The 22,871-nt window shown below is 51.5% G+C and overlaps 1 protein-coding gene across 3 annotated transcripts in view; it reads left to right on the top strand.

The window, feature by feature from the left end:
* The window catches only part of LRRN2 (leucine rich repeat neuronal 2), an 88,057-nt gene that overhangs the window by 46,186 nt on the left and 19,000 nt on the right, over positions 1 to 22,871 (top strand). The window contains exon 1 of one of the 3 annotated variants that reach the window (XM_019477341.2): positions 11,201 to 11,243. The exons of the other annotated variants lie outside the window; for them this stretch is intronic. The gene's annotated coding sequence lies outside the window, so the exon portion shown is untranslated. Of the gene's footprint in view, positions 1 to 11,200; positions 11,244 to 22,871 lie in introns of those variants that run through there. 3 annotated transcript variants of the gene reach the window in all.

The raw sequence follows: 22,871 nt of genomic DNA, 5'->3' as shown, positions 1-22,871 counted from the left end.
GCATCACATCAGCGCAGTGTCTGTCATCAAAGGCTGTCACAGAGAACCAGAAAATGACAGGAAATGGCAGATAAAGGGCCATGATAATGGAACGAATGACATTACCGCGCTATCACTCACCACCGGCTGTACTGAGGCTGGCTGGCTCAGCGGTCTTGCTTCTGGTGGCAAGGCTCCATCAGTGTTGAATTCTTCCTTCTCCCCGCGTTGTGCGGCCTGCGCAGCCAGAAGGCATCAAGCACATGCAGTATCAGAAGCACAACTTTCTTGGCAGCATGAAGGGCAGGGTGGAGTGGCAGGTGTTGAAGACGAATAGAAAAGAGCTACTGGATCAGTGATGGGGCCAAGGCCCTTGGGGTTGTTAGAAGGAGGTAGATGGGGAGTCATTGGAAGCTACCTTGACACAAGAAGCATATACAGAGGTTGCAAGGGGAAGACAAAAGAGTCTGGCATGGAGATGAGCTGGAGGACTAGTCCCTTGGAGGGGCGAGGGAGAAAGCTGAAGCATTTTGGTGGCGAGCAGGGAGGGAAATTCTCCCAGCGTGTCCTGGTGTGGAGCCTACAGGCTGCCACGTTGCCCCAAGCCACCAGCTGTGATGGAGGAATCAGCCCAGAGGAGCCTGGAGCTGGGGGAGCGGGGAAGACTTGCTTTCTCAGTGGGGTGAGAGGTGGCTCCACTCCCCCAGGTATGAAATTTGGTCTTGTGTAGAGTGCTAGCGCCAGGTCTGTGCCTCACTTCTTCCCTCAAAACCAGGGGCTGAGTGCACGGTGCTGTCAAACAAACCTCTGCGGGGTCTGTATGAGCATGGCTAGGTCTGTCACACAGACAGCACCCGCAACACTCCCCTGTCCCCAAGCTCCCAAAATCCTGGGAAAAAAGGCCCAGGTTTAGCACTTGGAGTTACCCGTGTTTCATTGCACTGCTCTTTCTCTGGCCTCATGGCTCCCAGTTTCCTGCTTGAGCCTGCCCAGACTGCAGGAGGATATGGAAGGAGAAAGGAGGGTGGGAGAGAGCTAGGGCCTGATTTTCAGAGGTGCTGAGCACCCACAGATCACATCAGTTTCAAAGGGAGCTGGTGAAATTTGTCTCTGAAAATCACACCCAGGGGGTCCAACCCCATGCCCTTTTGGAGCCATTCCCGGCGGGCACTGCCAGGTGCTGCCTTCTCTGTCTAGTGGGGTGGGGTATATATAAGCACGTTCTGGTCCTGTTCATTGCTGGGTGGGGGGCAACATAGATGGTTTATCCAGTCTCATAGCTCACAAGGCATAAGGAGTGGGGCTTCAGGGTTGAAACACTACAGGAAGAAACCATGGTTCATCTTTTTCTCCCCTAGTCACACTGCCGTGCCCTCATGCAACCCCTCCGCCTCCATTGCCAAAGGCATGCGCTTTCTCTCTCTTTTTAACTAGACCAGCCTAATCTCTTGTTTAAACTCAACATTTGGTGCATAATGACTCCTGGCTGCTTGCAGAAAGCTCTCTGCAATCTACTGCTGGGACCAGCCGCCTGACCCCTCTCCGCCTTTGGCTATTAATAACCTAACGCAGGCAGTCACCTGTGGAGGAGAGGGGAAATGGAAAGAGCCCACCAGGTGTCAGCTACAATTATGCAGGAAGTAAATATTTCTGGAGCGATAATCCCAAGCTGAAAGAAACCAAAGGAACCTGCCAGGCGTGATGGAAACACCCGCCCGCCCTCCCTGCCCGCACTCCAGCATCCATTTGATGCTGAGTGCTGAATAAGCGGCACGGGGCAGTCCATGGAGACATGTTCATCCAGAGGGGTCTAGCAAGCAGCCTTCTCCTAATGGAAGATTTAGGGCAAGCCTGCCAATATAGCTCAACCAACAACGCCTCCTCCTGCAAGCCCTGTAAGAGCAGGGGGATAAAAGCCTCTCAAAGAGCTCGGGACGTGGCCTGAGCTACTGTAGTTTCAAGTGGTGACCCTGCATGAGTTTCTACCAAAATGTTGGACAGAAAGAAGCATCCATGAAGACCTGGATTCCCCTGCCTTGTTTTGGGGGAGATACAGACTTCCTTCACACACTTTCCAATGGCAGCAGCTGAAATCCCCCAGCTTTCTCCTTCATCTTGTTTCATTCAGTCCTGCCAGCTATCCAGCAGGTACGGCACCCCTGTTTCACAGCTGGGCTGGGCCTGTGGCTGCCCTGTGCACGATGCCCCGTCCTGTGCCAGTGCTCCCTTCGCCAGCCTCCTCCTCTGCTTGCTACCACCTCCAGCTCTGCACCTCCAGTGCTCCAGGGAGCATTCCCATGGGGAGCTGATCGTGAGCAAGGCTGGTACCCATCCTGCTGACAGAGGGATGCTCTGGTAAGGCCACTGGCACGGGTTAAGCCGGTGAGATCCTTCCACAGCCAGGTGTATTTGAAAGTAGCCCCACAGCATGCAGGTCCAAGGAGCCGCTTTCTTATAAGAGGGTGCCCGTTTGTTCTCCTCCTTTGAAGAAGGCTCCCACGTCTCTCAGAAGCATTGTCCCCAGCTGCGCTACATGTGTTTGGAGAAGCGTTTGAGTTCACCTGCAGTCAAGTCCCCAGCCGTTCCCTCTCTTCACTGGCCTTGGATGGCTGGTCCATAGCGAGCTCATTAGGAAGGACCTGGAGGTATTTTCTAGGCAGTTCAGGATCTCACCTGAATTATTTAGAGCATTGCAGTACATCACGGCATGCGGGAAGAACAGAGGAATCTCATTAAAGGGCCCAGAATGTTTGTCTCCATCTGATAGGCCTGGCCACAGCATGGTGATAACAAGGAGAGAAATGTGTATGCAGCAAGACTTCTTATTACCTCACAAGTGGGAGGCCTGGAAAACTGTTTGCTGGGAGGAAAGCCATGCATGCTGATTTAGAAGCAAATCTGTTTGGAGCAGGACCTCTGGTTGGTGTTGCCCACAGGGTGTTTGTCCACATCTCAAACCCACTGCTCATGTGGCTTAGTTTTCTGGGAGCAAACACTGGGCTGGGGGTGCCGCAGGCCCCATGGACGTGCTTTGGCAGGGCTCTGAGTGTGGATAACCTAAGCCTGAAAGAGCAGGGCAAGGACTGGGCTGGAAGTCAGAGCAGAGGCTCTGTGTCCGAGCTGCGTGTAGGGGTGCAAGGTTTGAAGAGCGAGGGAAGCCAGGTCTACATTGAGGCACACCTGAGCAGCCACTTGCTGTGATGAAGAGTGCTTGCATATGCAAAAGATGCACCACCGTGGGGTATGGTGGTGGGGTGAGGCTGAGCAGAGTTGGGGGATACCCAGGGGAGGACAGACAGGGCACGAATGGCCAGGAGTGAGGAGCACAGAAACCCACAGCACTTGTATCCTCCTCCTCACAGTGATACCTGAGCACCTCCACTGCCCTCCCTGCCACTAACCCTACCCACAGTGTTAGCCCAGGAGGGCAGGGCATGCCAGCCCCACCATCCAGGCTCCAAATCCTGGCGGATACCCATGCCTAAGCTGCGACTAGTGGCAGCATGTGGCCCGTTACGCTCTCGGCAGCCTGCCCTGGCCACCCAGCTGCAGGGAGCCAACCCACGGGTTGCCACAAGCTTCCCCTTCTTGGGGACCCCCCAGCCAGCGCTGCGATTAATGAGCACGCCGGAGGGCAGGCTGCAGAGCAATGTAGCCTCTGTCCTCAGCTGGAGGAGCGTAAACTGGCCTGTTTCCATAGCTACAGCAGCGGAGCCAGAGGCACTCGGAGAGCAGCGTTGCAGGATTCGTGCCTAATCGTGGCAAGGGCCCGCTGGTTGTGGTGGGAAGGGAAGGGGCAGAATAAGGCAGAGGACACAGGACAGGAGGTGGCAACCCGTTTTCTATGGCACGCCCATACCAACAGATCTCTGGCATTAGCCCCCCCAACCCTGTGCGGTAGGGAAGGATTATTACCCACATCTGAGGCAGCAAGGGGCTAAGTGTCTTGCCCAAGCTCATCCAGGCAGCCTGTGGCAGAATGTCGGGGTCCCGCCCTGACACCAGAGCCGTGAGACGTTCTCCCTCTCTGAACGGCGACAGTCCCATTCAAAGTGTCTTGGAGATTGCTTCAGAGCCATCTTCGCCCTTCCACGTGCTGGATAGCTTAAGTCAGCTTGAAACAGGCATGTTTCCCATAGGGGGAAAATGCCACTTCCCAAACATCCCTAAAGATCACATGCAAATTCCAGCGGCACCCTCTGCATGCCGGAGCTGCGACAGGGCCTCTTAGATGCAGCACCTTACTGCTGCCCTGGGTCCTGACAACCACATGGTGTTCAAGAGCTGCTAGGTTTCTCCCTGGATAAGGCCTTGTCCTTTTCTGGTACAGGTGCTTTTCATTGTATTGGGTTTTCTTTTAAATAAAGAGGTATTTGATGCAAGCGAGATGGTAGTGGGATGCTTACAGAGATGAGCCCCTTCTGCTCCCGAATACCAAGCAGCCGCTGGCTATGATGAAGAGTGCTTGCATATGCAAAGGATGGGGCGCTAGGAATAAACTGCTGCTGTCGCCAGGGTGGTTAGCTGCGGAGGGCCACTGCGGAAAGCTCCAGGGCTCCCGGGCAGCCAGCTGGAGTGATGGCCCCAGCCCTTTGCAATGGCCAGAACCACGATTCTGGAACCAGCTTTGGCTGAACGTGGGCAGGTTTCTGATGTGGTTGAGTGCCTCATTCAGATTCTCGTCCGAATGCAGCAGGCCTAGGTCTTCTCCCCTTCCTGTCCATTTTACACCACTAGCTGTACTGACTTCATGAGAAGCTACCCCGATTTATCCTAGTGCACAAGCCCAACCCAGCGGCCCTGTTTTCCACTCTGCTTTCACACACAAACTGTCCTTCCCTAAAGGGTTTACAGGGCTGAAAAACTATAAGGAGGCAGAGTTTTCAAAGTTGGGGGTCTCACATCATTTCCAAATCCTATAGCTGAAGGCTCAGATCAGCATTTAGCCAATAAGTGGTCAACTACACAAATGATTCCCCTCTATTGATCTTAATGGAATGTGGTCAGCATGGGATTTGGCACAGCAATGGTCACTTTGCTTGGATACAATCCAAGCTGACCATCTCAATCCAGCTGTCAACATCATCTATTATTCACTATACACATTAAGGTAGCCCCCGAAGACCCCAGCGGGGATCATGGTGTTAGGTGCTGCACAAACGCAGAAGAGAGGCTATGTCTGCCTCCAGGGGCTTACACTTCTTAGGGCTTTTCTCTATTTCCAAGTTGTGCCATATACTTCTTAGGGCTTTCCTATGTTTCCACGTTGTGCCTGCAGGGTTGAAAGCTCTTATTTAGACTGTGAGTTTCTCAGGGCAGGGATCATCCTTATGTGCTGTGTATGTATAGCACCGAGCACAGCAGGACTGTGGTCATTAGGGGTTATGATCATATTAATAGTGACAATAAAAAGGTGAGACTAGGGAGAGAGAAATTGAGAGGTATGAGAGAGAGGGGGAAAGACAGAGATATTTCTAGAGGCAATATGAAAACAGAGGGGGATGAGGAGCTTATTCAAAAAGCAGGAGCTCAGGAAGGGGGCTTGTTCCCCAGTGCAGTGAAGGACAGACAGACATTGCCAGAGGTGTGAGGGGAGCAGAGGAAGAGAAATGAAGTGTAGGAGGTGTTTCCCCTACTCTTATCAAATCAGGGAAAAGCTACTGCCAGTGAAATGGCCAGAGGGACACATTTCCTGCAGAACACGAGCTAGGGACAGACATTCAAAAAGCCAGAGCCTGGATTGATTCAATCTTTGCAGGTTAATTTAACCTGCCTAGGTTGAACCAGTTTGTAACAGTACAGACATTCCCTCTGGACTGAGAAACTGTGGGTGCATGCCAGCTTAGTTACTTAGCTGCCTGGTTCCCTCAGTTTTAATTTTTGGGCCTGGCTCACTGGCAAGTCCTGGGGCTGGAGTGGCTAATTTGTCTCTGTATCTCCCCCCTCAGCATTTGGCTTTCTGGCAGCCCATCCTTATCTGTCTGCTGCCACTTGTGTCCGTCTGGGGACCGAGGATAGCCCAGACCACGCTAGGAGATGGGTCTTTCTGTCGTTTCTCTGCATCCCTTATGCGAAGCCAGTTGGAGTTTCTAAGAGAGGAGAGGATTTGCTCTGCCTGACAAATGTGTGGGGAGTTTTAATCCACCACCCATGCAAGCAGGAGACTGTCAAACCTCTCTTGGTTTTACTGCCTCCATTATCATAAACAGTGCCCTGTGCCTATTATCAGGTCAGAGGGGTTTTTTTGTCACGTCACACTGTCCTGGAGCTTGAGCTGACAGCTTAGCACTACTGATGTGACCCACAGTCCATTAAAATCCCTGGTAGAGGCACCCATTGCCTTCGGTGAGTTTGTGCCCCCACCCTTCCCCCGGGGCTGGAGGTTTGCTGATGATGCCCCTAGTCTTTCTTCTAACCTGTGGTTTTTAGTCATGTCTATAAATGTCTGAAGCAGCATGGGAGAAATGGGTTCGGAGAACAGCATATTGAATTGTCCTCTGTAGATGCAGCTGAAGTACGTGGTACTACGAGTTCAGTTCCAATGAGGGCTGAACAGTATCTGCTAGTCGTTTGCGAAGCCCCCCAAAATGCAATGTGATGTAGTCCAATGCAGCATGAATTCTGTTAAATGAAGCACATTCTTATAGAGCAAAGAACAATTCATCTACAAGCTGTGAATAAGAATCCATCTTCCCCGGCTTTTTATTTATTCAGGCGCGCCAAAGCAGAGATCTATCCCATTCTTTAGGTTTGCTTGTGCACAACATATAGAAATGCAGAAGTTAACTGTATGACCTATAAACTAGCCCTGTGATTCTCGGGGATAAAATGAGATGGCCTCAGGGTTCCCCTCGCTAAAAAGAGAGAGCTTCGGGCCTGCTTATCCATGTGTAATGATTTGAGGCTTCCCACATACTCAAACAGCCCGGTTGCTTGCAGGCAGCATGGGTAATAGGACGTGCAGTTTTCAGAACCAACAAACACTGGGCTCCCGGTACCACTTGGAGCTAAGGGAGATTCACTACTAGCAGTATGGGGCCAATGACACATATCTAAGCAGTGCTCATTCTGGTTAGTAGGGGTGGCAGTCACAAATGTACATATGTAAACGTGCGCGCGCACGCACACGCGCACACACACACACACACACACACACACACACACACACGAGTCTTTCCTGGTTTCCCTATAGTAAATATTACAAAGTGATAACCATTTCACTAAGACAGCCCATCCAGACAGCATTGTGCAGTTGCCGTGCTCTTGTCCTTTCCTCTTCATCCTTCCTTCTCTGCTCCCTGTCGGAGGATTTCTGACCGATCTCCCATTCCTGCTTCTCTTCAGTTTCTCTCTCTCCTCCACTCTCCTAGCTCCATCTCTCTGCATGGACACACTTCTGAGGGGTGCTTTAACTCCTGTTTGTCCAGGGAAAGAGGCCCGTTTCCTACTATGGCTCTCTCTGACTAAAAACTGCCATGCTAGGCTGGCTGAGACATGGCACACCTGGGGTTAATCCTTGGCTATTCCTGGCCACACTGGCTGACAGTGGGGCATTACACAGACGTCCCCATGCTACCTCATTATCAGTGCTCCCCAGCTTGTGTGCAGGTGCTGCTCTTATCCTTCCACCCCGAGCCAGCCTCTTTGACCTACTCCTTCTGCTTCGGGGGTTTGCAGCTCTGGTGATGGCTGGTGTCCAAGCTCAACTGGAGTATGGCAGGGGCATTGCTCCCATTGGGAGAGTCGTCATTCAGACCCCACCATTTCCTTGGCATCTGCATTAGGTGTAGTAAGAGATCCTCCCTACATCTGTATTAGCCAGTGTTGCTGGTTCCCATTTTACAGAAGGGAATGTCGACCACTGGGATTTGCCCATGGTCTCACAGAGGGTCTAACATGGATCTGAATTCAGATTACCCAAATTCTAAGTCACTGCCATACACATGAAGCCGACTTCCCCTGAAAAACTCATCTCAGATCCGTTCCATCCTCCTTGCAGTTGTTCCAGAGGTGTGTGGGACGTCCTCCAGACCCAGCAGCGCCCCAGACCCACTTTCAAGAGCCCCAGATCCAAGGGGGAAAAAGAAGACATGACACATTTTACAGCCCTTCTCATTAAAACCACACAAAGCAGAGAGAGAAAATCAGGAGAACTGGGCACAGTTCCTACCCGTCGGCTCTGGGAGGATTCAGAGAGATAACAAGGTGCAGCCAGCCGAGGCTGTTTATTTAACACACTCGCACAGCAGCTTTTTATCTCCCGGCTTCCTCCTAGACAAACAGAATTAGTGCTATCGCCCTCCCTACCAGGAGATAGGCGGGAGAAGGCCTGAGAAGAGCTTCTCAGCATCTTGCCACACAAAATACAGGAGTGCTTGGAGTAAATAAGACACTGTAATAAGAAACACGTAAATACAGGCTTTGAAACGGTTTATTCTGCACCCCCTCCCTTTATGTCAGTGCTGGCGCAGTGGGGCCTCTGCCACCAATATGCTGCCCCCCAACTTGGAGAAAGCAAGAAATAAAGGGTAGAGTCCAACGGATGCATCTCCCCCCTTAATTCAGCCTGCCACTCACTGCTCCACGCGGAGCAGCTGCTACTGGGCCTGACGGCGCCTGTTCCAGGAGGGAGCTTCAAAGCAGCGGCAGGAATCTGTGCAATGAATGGCTCAGTAGCAGCCACTGAGCATAGAGAGACGCTTTCAAAGAGGCTGGTAATGAAAGATCAGGGCTGTGATGCATTGCCACATGGCCCTGCTGGATTTTTTTTGAGATCTGCGGCCTGGGGGACAGGGCAAAAACATCGAGATGCCGCATTGCCAGCTTTCGGGGTGTTCTTTTCTGCTCTCCAGCCTTACGCCCCCAAACCTTCCTCCCCTGCCTGCGTGCATAGCCAGGCAGACAACCCTCTGCTGGACAATAAACTTTAGACACGTGCTTTTACGCGTGCCTAAACTTAATGCGCATTAGCCTAATGCAGATTAAGGCGATTTAGGCACACAGCTACACGTGCACACACTAATGCGCATTAATCTGGGTGTGCAGACTGATTTGGGACTAAAGTTAGCCCTAAGTCAATGGACACACTCTGCATTAATGTGCATTAGTGCGTCTGCACGTTTAGTAATGTGATTTAGCTGTTCGCACATAAATTTGATGCCTGTTTTACGCAGGCATCAAATTTAGGCTTGAATAGCCTTAAATCGCCATTTTTAAGGTGCTCGTGTGTAGCCTTAAATCAGGCTAACGCGCATTAAATGCGCACATGTAGACGTGCCCTTAGAGGCCTAAGTGCACTTCTTTTCTGCCATGTTCACACCCCAGAAAAATCTATTGATGGAGCTCCTTTTGTAACGTGCTGTGATCTGACCGAGGCACAAAAAAGCGGCAGGGAAGAGGAAGAACCACCCACCTTTTGCATGAGCAGAGTTTCAGGGACTCGAGCAGGGGGCAATGAAATCACACCTAGGCATCTAAATCTGTTTACATACCTACCGGGTGGAGCAGGATCCAGCCTCTAGTGTCTACATACAGATGTGGTGCCTAACTTTGGGCAGCCCAGATCTGCTCCCCACAGATCTTGGATAACCTCTTGTCGATAGGGGTATGGTTTTTGACTGAAATAGATGCACTGGTGGAACGCCCAGTTTGGACTCAATTATACTGGGGTAAAGATGCCTTATGCCAACAGAGCTTATTGCACTTCCTTTATCAGAATGCATTATGTGTCATGGTCGATAGGGGCTGCACCTCTTTACTGACCCCTGTGTAGTCAAAGCAGCACAATACTGGCCTGCAGACAGGTTAGAAATGCAGGAGTAAAGTAGCCCCTCCTGCATTGTGTGAATGCTTTACAGATATTGAGCTAAATTATCCCTCCTGGAACCAATGTTGTGATGCTGGGCGAGTATTTAGCCCATCCATTAATAATTAGTTACCACTTCCCATATCCCATTAGAGAAAGGATGTGGACAAATTGGAGACGGTCCACCAGAGGACAATGGAAATTGTTTAGGGGCAGGCTGCGTGACTTGTGAGGAGAGGCTGAGGGAACTGGGCTTACTGAGTCTGCAGAAGAGAAGACTGAGGGGGGATTTAGTAGCAGCCTTCAAGTCCCTGCAAGGGGATCCAAAGAGGACGGAGCTGGGCTGTTCTCAGTGGTGGCAGATGACAGAGCAAGGAGCAACTGTCTCAAGTGGCAGCAAGGGAAGTTTAGGTTGGATATTAGGAAAAACTCTTTCACTAGGAGTGTGGTGAAGCACTGAAATAGGTTATCCAGAGAGGTGGTGGGATCTCCATCCTTCGAGGTTTTTAAGACCTGGCTGGACAAAACCGTGGCTGGGCTGATCTAGTTGGGGCTGGTCCTGCTTGGAGCAGGGGGTTGGACTAGATGTGACCTCCTGAGGTCCCTTCCACCCTCTTCTTCCATGATTCTAGGATTATCCCTAAGTAATATCCCTACCTCACTTGGAGCAGAGGTGAGGTGGAGAAAGGTGAAGCGACTTGCCCAAGGTCCCACAGTGACTCAGTGTCGGGGCTGAGGGCTTGCTCTTGTCACTACAGCACGCCATGGTCTCTGGCTGGCTGGTGGAAGGGGAGATGCTCCCACGCCTCGCAGGGGAGACATCTTTGCTGACTCTGGGCTGCCAGAACAAAGAGCCGTGTGTCTCGTATGTCCTAATGCGGTGAGGAGGGAGCGGGGAAGCTGCTTGGAACAGCCTTTCTGAGCCAAGCCAGCCTGGAAATAATGCTACCGAGGGGATATTGCACTGACCAGGCATGGGGGGGGGCACTTCTTTTCCTCTTCCCCCATCTTGTCTCCTTTGTTTTGCTGCATTTGACACAGCAGAGAAGGTGGAGAGGCCCGTTCGCAGCTCTCTAAGCAGACAAGGAAGACGCAGCGCCGCATAATACAATGGAATTTAATAAAGCGCTTCTAACTGACAAAGTTTTTCCTTTGCCAGCTGCTTAATTAAATTGCCTAATGCTGCTCGCGATCACAGCACAAACTCCTGTGTTTAAAGAGCACGGTGTTGCCATGGTGCTAACCCAGTGGATGGCGCGAGGCTGTGACAAAGCATACAGATGAGGAAGGCGAGTGTCGCGGCAGGAGGATCGGTTGCCACGTTACAGGGGAGGCCCTGCAGATTGTGCTAGGCGAGGGCGAAGGCACCGCTGGGCTCTGTGGCAGGGCCCTGCTTTGATCTGAGCAACGCTGCGTCCGCCTGCACCTTCTGCCCGAGGGTCCCCAAGCCTCTCGCTCTGTGAGTGATGCCTTACAACGCGGGTGCTGAAATAGCCTGATATCTGTCTTTCAGACAGGTGATGGGTCTGCTGGCAAAGCAAAACACGGCTCACATGATGGAATAGCTGGCGGGGTAGGTGCTGAGCAGCTCCGAAACTCAAGCCTGGAGGAGCTTGCCAAGGTCACTGAGTGACTCAGGTGGGAACAGACCCCAGGAGTCCTGACTCCTTGCTTGACTGCTTTGATTAATCAGTCAGTAGAGGACAACCCTCTCTTCAATCAAGGTGGGAGGTGAATCGTAAGACTAAGATACAAGAGAGCCTGAGTTAATTAGCCCGCTCTGCCACAGACCCCTTGGGCAAGTCACTTAGTCTCTCTGTGCCTCAGTTCCACAGCTGTGAAATGGGCATGATAGCCTTTCTCTAAGTGATATTCCAAGGCTACATTTGCGCCCAGGGAGTTACATCCGCACGCGGCTCCCATCGATTCCAGCCACCGCTGAGCGCTTGTCTTGACCTCCGCCGTTTAATTGAGACTTAATAACACAGTTATTGCATGTTAAATAACAGTGGGTCATTAAAAACATTTATCCAAGATTAACAGCTATGTAACAGACACTATTAGCCTCGCAGTTGTGTAAGTGGCTCATCCACAATGCAGGCAACTTAATGATCCCTGGGGGTTTATTTACCATGCAGTAACTGTCATTTGAAATCTAAGGTCCGGGGCCCCTGATGTGCCTTTACCCTGCTCCTTGTGCCATCATTTACAGCTGTGTCAGCGGGAATTAAATGCTGCTTTTCCCATCTGGTAGTGGTTTAAACCCACTGGTGAATATGTGGGCCCAAAGGTACAAGGCAGAGGAGAACCAGACCCGATAGACAGTCCAGTCTGGATTAGTCCAGGGTTATCAGCTATAGCAACAATCCGTCTTAGTGCGGATGCATCGTCTCCTGGCAAAAATGGGCTAGTTTATATCAGTTCTCCACAAAGAAAGGGCTTTTAGGCCAGCATCTGTGCATCTGTGCTGAGGGCAAAGACATTATTATCCTTTCTTAATCCTTCTCCCACCAAATTGCCAGCCTGATTTTGTGCACCGCAGGGAACACCCAAGTGCCATGTTGCCAGCTCTCCCCACTGTAGCTGGATCCTTGTGAAGCTGGCTGATTTTCGCAGAGCTCCAGCTCCTGGAATCACGTGATCACTTCCAAATCGCAGCCTCCATGTCTTGTTTATTGTAAGAGAGTCCCTTGGTTCGATAGAGCAGAGAAAAACCCCTCGGCTCAGAAACCAGGAGGCCAACGAAGAGAACCCACAAACCAGCATTAAAAAAACAACTTGCAGTTTTAAAGCTGATTGGAGGCAAGGGCCCGACTCTTGACTTTTGACTATTTAGGGCCGACAGTCTTGTGGATTGCCCCATTCTCAATGCAGCTGCATCTGCTGAGAACGGGAGGTCCAAAATCCCCGCCCAGGAATCCATCCCCCTAGCCCAGATCTTTCCCAGTATGCCTGTCACTGGGGTCCTGCTTGCTGCTGCTCCTCTCTGGTCTCCAGGTAGAGAGCGCGAGCTGCTTCTTTTGGCACTTGCAGATGTCAAGCCTTAATGGAGAAGGCTCCAACTACACGAGCAGAGTTCGTTGCCTGCCCCCGCTGCCGTGTTTGTTGACCCCATTTTATTTTTTACCCATGCTTCATTCCCGCTGTCAATTCTTATTGTGCACTTGTGTGTGGATGCACTCTGCCCTTGAAAAGCACAGGCGGGGAGAGCTCCCTTCCCAGAAACCGGTCATGTTGCTAGGGACAGCGGAGTCTCAGAGCCTTGCCTCGGGTTGCCTTAATGAACACTTAGCTTGCAGCGAAGGGGCTAAGAGAAGAGAGTAGCCTGACCCGCTGTGCATGGCCGAACTGAACCGCACGGGGGGGCCTGTGTCAGAGCAGGGAGTCAGCATCGCCCACCCCAAATCCTCAAATTATGAGACTGGCTGGGAAACCCAGGCGGTTGGCTTAACTATTGTGAGGTCTTTTTGTTCTTTTAAATAACTCCTGGCCTCAGGTGTCGGAGCCTTTTACAATGCACTTGGGTCCTATCTTCAAGCTTTTCTCCTCAACCGTGAGATATTAGGATTTTCATAATTATCCTGAATCATAGAATAGTAGACCTAAAAGACCCTTAGGAGATCACATCTAGTCCAACCTCTCGCTGAAGGCAGGATTGTCCCTGTTTCAATCACTCCAGATCAGTGGCTGTCTAATCTGCTCTTACCTCCAAGGATGGAGATCCTGCAGCCTCCCTGGGTAGCCTGTTCCAGTGTGTAACCCCTCGCAAGGTGAAGTTTTAGCCTAAATTTCCCTTGCTGCAATTTAAAACTGTGGCTCCTTGTCCTGTCCTCCATGGCCACAGAGAATATGTGGATGGACTGAGATTTTCACATGAGCCCTGGACTCCAGCCGTGAGGACTATACCCAAGAAAACACCCAGACCCTGCCCGTGTGTAGACACCTAGATCTCAGTGGAGATCTGCATCCGGGTGTCATGAAACTCAAGAGCTGGCACCTGTGGAGATTGGACAACTCTGCTGCCTTTAATTCTTAGTCATGTCCCAGGCCTTACCCTGTGTACAGCCCAGTGCATGAGCATAGGGTCCCTCAGCAGGTTTGCTGGAGGGGGTGCTGCCCTAAGGGGCTATTGAAGAATATGGTTTCCCCTAGAAGAGTCTAATGGCCCCACTGCTCAGATTCATGCAAGCTGGCATGAAAGCTGGACCTGAACAAAGCTCGCTGTACCCCACTGATATGCTCCCCAAGGCCTAAGTGGACCTTAACACGCTTTAGAGCACCCTCAAGGCTGCTCTAAATTGCACCCCCCTCTCCCCACGGTGCTACTGCAACAAGGGATGGCTGGAGACAGGTACTCTGAACATAACCTGTACCCGCTCACTGGGGACTGGAGGGCAGGACAACAGTGACTGGTGCTGGGTCCAGCCCTGCAATAGTTAGGGATGTCTCCATGCCAGGAGTGGTTCAAAACCCTGAGATGTGGCCGCAGGGGTGTCCAGAAGGAGAGCATGTCAAGACCTCCACTAGCAGAAGCAGCTATAGCTTCACTGATTCCTCTGAAAGCTTTGGGCTGGAGGACCAGGCTGTCCCAGCTCCTTTCAAGACCCGCCTCTGCCAGCCCTGTTCACTTTGGTTTCTCTGGTCCTTCCCCAAAAACTGGGTTATACTGAGAGCCTGTATCCATGCCCAGGGATATTTCAGTTCTTCCTCCTCCTTCCAAGAGAGAAAATCATCCTGGTTCAATCATAATTAGTTTAATTTCATGTCTCTGAAGATTATTGACTTAACTAAGAGCCACTGGCACCTGCAGTGGATGAATTACATTCCCCTGCGGGTTCAGAGGCAGCTCCTATTGACCTCAGCCTGAATCCTGATTTCAGAGTGTCCCTGCCAGCCTTTCACCGGGGCTGCCCAGCGCAATGCTGTTAGCCCCAGGAGCAAATCCCAGAGGAGGCCAGACTCGTGCAAGGGTCTTTTACATGGAGCCTAAGCAAGGCACTTTAATGCACAGGCTCTGGGGCAATGGTGCTCTCCCCAAGCAGACCTCAGTTGTCTCCGGTCCGCTACGACATTTCAGTCTCCTGCCTCCATAGAGAAGGGTGTGGCTGATGGATCCCTCTTAGCTGCAGGTCCACCCATCAGATGTCCCCCTTCTTCCCTGCCCCTTTCCCAGGAGTCATAGCAACTTGATCTCCCATGCAGCAAGGCAGGGATAGGCATAAGAGGTGGGAAACCTGCACCCCCAGCTCCCTTCCATCCTGGGAGATGGGGGAACAGAAGGAACATTGATGCCCTAAGCTCCAAGGGTTTGGGAACTGGCTAATCTCCAGCTTGGGTCTTTGCAGAGCAGAGAGAAGAAATAAGGAAAAGGTGTGGATGGGAAACTCACCTGGACTCTCCAGGGCATTTTGTGTGGTGGTTCAGAGGGGGCAGGCTAGGAGGGGTTAATCCTATATTCCATAGGAGCTGGACACTGCTCTCTGCCCCCATGATCCCATGCGAGCACTATTATTAGGAGAAAGAAAGCTCCACTTCCCAGAAACATTTCCTGATCGAGAGACAGGGGAGGAGGGGAGGCAGAGACAGAGCCTGTCGAAGAGCAGGTCCAAGTAATCCAATCCTCTCAAGACCTGGGGACCAGGAAGAACTTCATTAACCAGCTTCATTAACCTGGGGCTCATCTGGAGACTGAACAAATCATTAGTGACTGATTCCACTGGGGCTTCCTCAGGGTCAAGCACTAGCAATCACTGCACACCAGGCCCAAACGTGGGGCTGCTGCTTTTGCCTTGAGTCCAGAGCAAAGCCAAATGGGTCATTGTTAATTAGAGCCCAGCTTTTCCTCTTCATTAATATCTGCCCCCAGTCTTTGGAAAGGGGATCTTTTGGTATTGATTCTGAATCTCATTTCATCACCATTTTGATTATTCATGCGATCGGGGAGAAGATTTGCTGGTGTGGGTAAGGACTGGCTGGAGTCTCTTTTTATGCTCATTTACTAAGTGATGTGGGTCACAAACAGGCATATAGCGAGAGGGAGAAGTGTGTATCTGTCTACACGTTTCTCAAGATCTGTCTCTCTGTGCATTAATGCTTACCTCTTCTCCGTGCTTTTCATCAGTGGATGTAAAAGCCCTTAAGTCGGGGTGGGCAGTTATTTCAGGTGGAGGGCCACTTACTGAGTTTTGGCAAGCCATCGAGGGCTGCATGAAGGCACCCAGGGGTAGATAAATATTAATTTTCAAAAAATTTTAGGGGCCCCGTGGGCCGGATAGAGTGGCCTGGCAGGCCGCATTTGGCCTGTGGGCCACATTTTGCCCACCCCTGCCTTAAGTCAACATGCTTATTTCCATTTTGCAGGTGAGAAAAGTGAGGCACAAAGGGAGGTTATGTCTAGCAAGAGACAGATGAATGCCCTGTGGCAGACCTGGGTGTCCAGCCTCCCTAGCCCACATGGGGAACTTTGCACAAAGCAGATCGTGGGCGTGTGGGAAGAGTCTGGTCTATCTGCTGTGCCTGGGGCCAGCTAGGATGTGTTTACGGGAGTGCTGGGAGGTTGTCATCCCCACTGGAACAGTTCTGGCCATGGGGCACTCTTTGGGCTGCAATCTGGAAGCACCTCCAGAGGCTTGAACTCATGACTAAGGTCACGCCTCTTGACCCAGCTGGGGATGGCACCTCGCCATTGGGGATGGCACCTCGCCATTGGGGATGGAGAGGCAGAGGCAGCTGAATGCAATGCTGACTGTATCACTGCCTCATGTTGTTGGCTTCAAACACTGGCCTGCCCCAGCCATGCCAGCGAGGCTGGGGTGCTGCGAGGCTCAGGTGATGCTTTGACCCTCGTGGTGTGTAGTGGCTGTACCAGACACGGGAAGTGGATATGTGGGGTCCAGGTGATGAACAGGCTTATCCAAACCTAAACTTCCCTTGCTGCAACTTGAGCCCATTGCTCCTTGTCCTGTCGTCTGCCACCGCTGAGATCAGTCCAGCTCCATCCTCTGTGCATTCACCCTACAGGGAGGTGAAGGCACAGCAACGGTCCAAATGCCCACACTCTGCCACAGTGAAACAGCTGTGCTTGGACCAAGGTGGCAGTGCATCTGGGCTGCTCATAGTCAGACCTGAGGTCCCTTTTTTGCCCGCTTATTTTGCCTGGGTGTGAATTTGGTCCTGATGGAGAGGGAGAGGCTGTAGCTGGAATGGGCCAACACAGTTTGGGGGTCCCTCCTCGCTGCCTCCAGTAAAGCCAGACCCCAAAAAGCATGCTTATAGTGCAACAACACATGGAGCACTCTGGTTAAATTGGGCTTGTGGCACTCAGACAGAACCAAAGTCCAGACTAGCCTTGTCTCTCCGAGCTCAGGCTCCTCCAACGTGCCAGACTTCAAAGCTGCCAGCTCCCAGGAGCAGCATCTCTCCCCTGAGCTGGCATCAGCAGTTGCAAGTGGCAACACCGAACGGCACACGAAGCTGAGATGAGAGGGCGGTGGGGGGAGATTTCTCCTGCAGCAGCTGACTGCCACTTCCAGTCGGAGCGTACCCACACGCTGGCAGTGCTGCCGACAGGGCTTTGCAGGCTCAGTGACTGCAGAGAATGACCAGAAAGCTTCAAGAGAGACATCTGGGTTGCAGGCACCGGGGTGTATACTAGGGATGTCCAGAAAGACAAGGCCTGGGTGGGAATTAGCATGCACCTGGGGAAGAGGAGCCTGTCCCTAGTAGTTTATTGCACTGTTTCTCTCTCTCTCCACATCATGGAGACCCAAGATAATTAGGAAACGCTGCCAGGAGGGTGGGGCTGACTCTGGGCAATTCTCCCTCCCATGCGGCTGCACTGGAGCGTGTGAAGCTGGCCAGTGCACAGGGGATATTTCATTAGCCTGTCTCTAAGGAAGTGCCGTCCAGCTGCTCATCAGCACTGCTGGGGTGGTGCACACACATGGTCTTGTGTGCTGTTGCTGTGACCCACGGCTAGGCTGAGTTCTGGGGGAGGGCACTGCACAGCTGATGACCACCAGGAGAGTACGTGCGCCTGCCTGCCTTGGCCTCTGCACTTCCCCTGAGCTGGCTCAGCTGTCCCAGGCCTCACAGCCCCACATGGAGATACCCAGAGCCCAGCCCAGCACCACCCCAAAGATCCCGAGCGGCTCTGGCGGGCTAGGAAGCCAGGGCAGAGTAGGGAGTGCAGAGCAGCTGACAGCCTCTGGGCCAAATTCAGATAAGGTGCAAGCGGGATGGGATATCAGCACGCTTGTGCCTGCTTACGTTGGGGTGAAATCTCATCCATTCTCCATCTCTTTCCTTGTTGTTCCCCAAGCATCAGCCGTCCACTGCAAAGCCACCCATAGCCCCATGCGACAGAGGAGCAGACGCCCTCCCCATTCTCTACAGGCCTTATCAGGGCTGCTTCTGCCCTCCTGCCATCCGCTCCCTGCGCCCGCCCAGCGAGGCAATGACAGACCCTTCTCACTGCAGCAAGGGAGAGGGGGAAAAAAGAGTGGGACTCAGCTGCAGCCATTTATCTCCCAATGCTGGGCTATTAGACAGATGACAGAGGGGGAGAGGCAGGCAGTGCCGGCACCGAGACCCAAGCTCCTTCCACGCCGTGATTTATCTCCCAGCTTCATCTGGCAAACTTGCTGATGAAAGGACTCTTCCCTTCTCTGTGCCTCATCAATTCTCATTCTCGTGTCATTGCTTTTCCCAGGCTTTCTAGTTTCTTTTCATTTAACGGCTTGTCCTCTTGTACCCCTCTCATTCTCCCTCCTGCCTCCTTGCTCTCCTGATCTCTCATTTCCTTTTCCTCTTCCTCTCAGTCGCTGTCCTTTTTCTTTCTCCCTCATTATCTCCAGTCCTTTCTCATTCGCTCTATCTCATTGTCTGCGTCTCGTTCCTTCTTGTCCTTTCTCTTTCCGTCTATCACTCTCTCTCTGCTTTGTTCTCTTGCTCTCCTCGTATCTGGCTGGAATGGAGAAGGATGCGCCTGATCCCTTAAGCTGCGCACGCATGGACGGCACTGAAAGCAGCGTCTTGGAGCTGGATGAAATCCCAGCCAGGAAGCTCCAAGCTGATGTTTGCACTGTGATTCTCCGCTCCCCCATACTGCCTGCGCTTCCCCTGTCCCACCTTGGCCCTCTCACCCCTGCCCTCCATCACCACTGGAGTTGCAATCAGGCATCCAAAATGGCACAGGTATAATTGTGCCTTCAGTTTTGGCCTCTTCTCTGCTCCTAATGCAAGCTTCCCTCAAAAAAAAAAATAAATATATATATATATATATTTTTTTTTTTTTTCAAAAATCTAGTTGTTTTAATAAAAGCTATCACCTCTGCCATGAACCCTGATTCCTTTTGCTTCTAGACCAATACGGCTACAACCTGGATACCTGACAGCTCCCCTCATGGCACTGGAGGCCTCACACCCCAGAAAGACCTGAGTTTAGCTGAAATAGTTTTAGCTCAGCACTTCACCCAGCACTCAGTTGCCTTTGGGGAGGTCCACAATTATCCAGATCCTTCTTTTCTTTCAAGGCTTTCATTTAAAGGTGCCAGAAGGGAGGACCAGGTGGATCTAGCACTAGGCTGGGACTTGAGAGATGTGGGTGTGATGCTGGGCTTTGCTCTGGGCAAATCTCTTGATCCATGCAGTGTCTCTTTTCCCTTGTAAATGGGAGAAATCCTTCCAAACAGTGGCTGAAAGACCCATCAGTGCTTGTGAGGTGATGATGAGGAAAGCTTTGTAAGCAACTCCTTAATAGAAATGCATCAGAGAGCACCTGCTGACTTGATTTCCCCTTCCATTCAGACAAGGTGGGGAGAAGCAACCAGGCAGGGGATGCGTTTATGCAGTGTGATCCTCCCAGTCTTTTCTGGTTCACACATTTCTAGTTTAACACCACCTTATCATGAGCAGCTGGCACTGCTTCCTGCAATACCTCAGACCTGCTTCTGCCCCCAAACCTGACTTCTCACTGCTTCCCACCTCATTAGCACCCTGGCAGAAAGGGTGTCACTACTAGGGATGGGGCCAGGGGTGGAGACTTCCAGCCTGCACTCTCATAGCTTTGTGGGGCAGGGCGTCAGTGAAAATCTCCGCTTTTATTTTGCAACTTTTAATGGGATTCAAATTATCTTTTTTTTCCCCGGCGCTACATCTTTATGGCCGCCAATCAGTCCTCGGGGACTTGCAAAAGAGTTCTGTTGCAAATTTCCGCGCCCAGGCTGCGAGCTCATTAACTCGTGCAAGAATCATCATTCACGGCAATATATTTATCAGCAAATTATCTATCTAATGGCTGGTAGGTTTAAGGCCTGACTATCATTTTGGTATATCTGTCACCCCATAGCGGCTGCAGCTCACAGCGATGATCCAGGAAGGCTGTTTGGAGGGTGGTCCAGACGAACTGTTATACTAGTCGTGTGGGGGGCTCTTTCTGTTCTGTGTCTGTACAGCACCTAGCACAACAGGGTTCTGGGTCATAGCCAGGTGTTATAGGTGGCATGATGATGATAACAGTAATAATAATATCATTGTTATTAATAATTCTTTGTTATTATAATTAACAATACTAATGATAATAGTGGTAGTGGTAATAATAGTAATATTATTAATCATTAATAGCAATAATAACGATACCACCACCACTCCTACTACTACTACTAATAATAATAATAATATGCAGTTATTTAGATTTGGCCCCAAAATGCTGCTACTCCTCCTGTGGGAGGACACTCGCCTTCCACGCCAAATGTAGGCTGTGATTGTTCGGGTCCGTGCACGCCCATGGAGTCAAAGCGTGACTGACCTCTGTAAGACCTCTGCAGTCCCTGCCTCCCCCCACCACAATCTTCCCTGGAGAAGCAGTTTCTCTACTTCTCTGCCAGCATTGCATTCAAGGTCAAGGAAAGGGATTCGCATATCTTTTGGCGAATGGAGCAGTAACAGAGGCCAGGTGGTGCTTGTAATGAGTGGCAGAGGGGAGGTACAAAGCAGATCAGGTCTGCAGTGTGGGCCCAGGGATTAGCCTGATTATTTCCTTTTTCCTTTTAAAATAGCTACTCCTGCCATCTCCAACAATATAATTAGGCAAGTCTCCCCTCCTCCTCTGTCTCTCTGAAGGACTTTGGGAGCAGGGAGGTTTCCTGGAAGCGTGGCCTGACACACATTCCCTCCTCCGGCATGGCTCGGAAGGGCTCCCCATCTCCTTGCAATGCGGACAGGCAGTGCAGAAGCCGCAGTCCTGCATGCTGCACAAAGGCAGGAGCAGATTGCGATGGCTGCGTAGCGCTGCCAGTCGTCCCCAGCGTATGGGCCGCCAGCCTAGCCGGCCTTCTGCACGCGCAACACTTGCTTGGCTGTGACCCCCACAATCTGCACGTTCCCTCGCCCTGCCTGGAGGACTCCAGCTTCCCTGCTGCACCAATTCATCCAGTCTCAGAGCCCCGTTGTTTTAACCATATGGTGTTTTGCAATGAAGACAAGCTGTATATTCGTACGCTGGGTTGTTCTACCTAAATATGATTTGGGAAGGCCTAGCATCACTAGTGGGGATGAGTGCACCAAAGAGCTGGCTCAGCATTGCAGATACCTTTATAAACCAACTCAGCATCCTAGGAGAACAGGGGTGGTTGTGAGCAGGACTTGAGCGGCAGGGGGTTGTGGGCCTGGTCACTGAGCTGTGCAAGTGACTGATTTTTTCAGGTCACCAACCTGGAAAATGTTTATATCCAGGCAGGCCGGAACGAACAGTTTGCTTTTCTTCAGGTGAACCCAAGCGTTTTAAAACAATGGTTTGAGGTCAGATGAAACATTTTATTCCACCCACCCCGAGACATTCTGTGTTTAAGCTTTTCACACTTTTAAAAAAGTGAATATTTCAGACCTAAACAGCAAAACATTTCACCTTGCTTCCATTTTTTTCTCCCTTTTTGGCTGATCTGTTTTGACAAGCTCCACGCAAAATTGGCAGCGCGGTTTGGTCCGTCGGCATCTTCGGTTTCCAAAGAAAATACATTTCAACCCAAGCAATTTCCACTCAGCTTTGGGTGGTGGTGGTGGCAGGGGAGTTGATAGGTTGGCAGTCCCTGCTGGGGAACAGCCTGAAACAGCAGACAGGGCTGCAGGTCAGGATGGAGACACCTTGCTAGTGCAGTCGTGGGGAGAGAAGGTAAGAGTGGAATAGCAAAGGAGAGGTTTGCAAGTCTGAGCTGAAGCATCCATGCCATTGTCTGGGGTATGCTTATTTATGCATGAGCCTGCTAGCTGCTTCTCCCTTCCAGAAGAACCACATGCATCTGATCCAGCATTGATTATACAGTGGGAGAAACGGGAACATGACCACTTTTCCCTTCGAGCACTGATTCTATTGACTTTTAAAAATAGGTCAGGGTGCTGACCATGGCCCATTATTTAGCTTTATGGAAAGTCTTCCCTCCTCCAGCTGTGCCTGGCTGTCAGGAAACCAGCTGGATCAGTCTGCCTTACAGCGGAGATGAAAGTTGGGCTCTTTTGGGAAGTACAAATGACCCCACCAGCCTCCGCAACTGCCATGGCTTAACCTGTCTATTTGTCAGGCTGTCAAAATCTTGTCTCCTGCAGCTCTAAAGGGTTGTTTTGTGCCCTGAGCTCTGCTGAGAGGGTTAGCAGGAGGCCGTCTCCCCAGCATGGTCAGGGGCACCCACCCTTGAGCACTCCCCACCTATCCCTGGGGGGTCTCTCTTCTATAGCCCTCCCTTTCCCAGCCAGGTATGGGCTACAGAAAAGGGGCTTCTACCTGCACAAACCCTGATGCTCAAGCATCTCCACAGCGCTGTCCTCCCCCCGGCATAGGCTGCATCTCAGCTGCCACTCGCTGAAGGCAGCAAGGGCTTGAATAATGAGTTGCCAAGTCCTGGCTGGCTCCTTGGCTGGTGACTCGTGGCTGTGGCAGGGCTGTGCAGCTCGAGCGGGTGTCACACGCTTCCTCCATTGAAACCCTAGTCACATAGGAAGCGCTCGTCTCTGTCCCAGCCTCCAGCACGCAGCGCTGCGGGGTGAGGCTTTCGAACCACAGATGATGATAATAAAAACATCTCTTAAAACCCAG

This window comes from Alligator mississippiensis, chromosome 14, assembly GCF_030867095.1.
Source record: "Alligator mississippiensis isolate rAllMis1 chromosome 14, rAllMis1, whole genome shotgun sequence".
Lineage (NCBI taxonomy): Eukaryota > Metazoa > Chordata > Crocodylia > Alligatoridae > Alligator > Alligator mississippiensis.
Note: the sequence above shows the minus strand (reverse complement) of the source record. Positions and strands in the feature narration are given on the sequence as shown.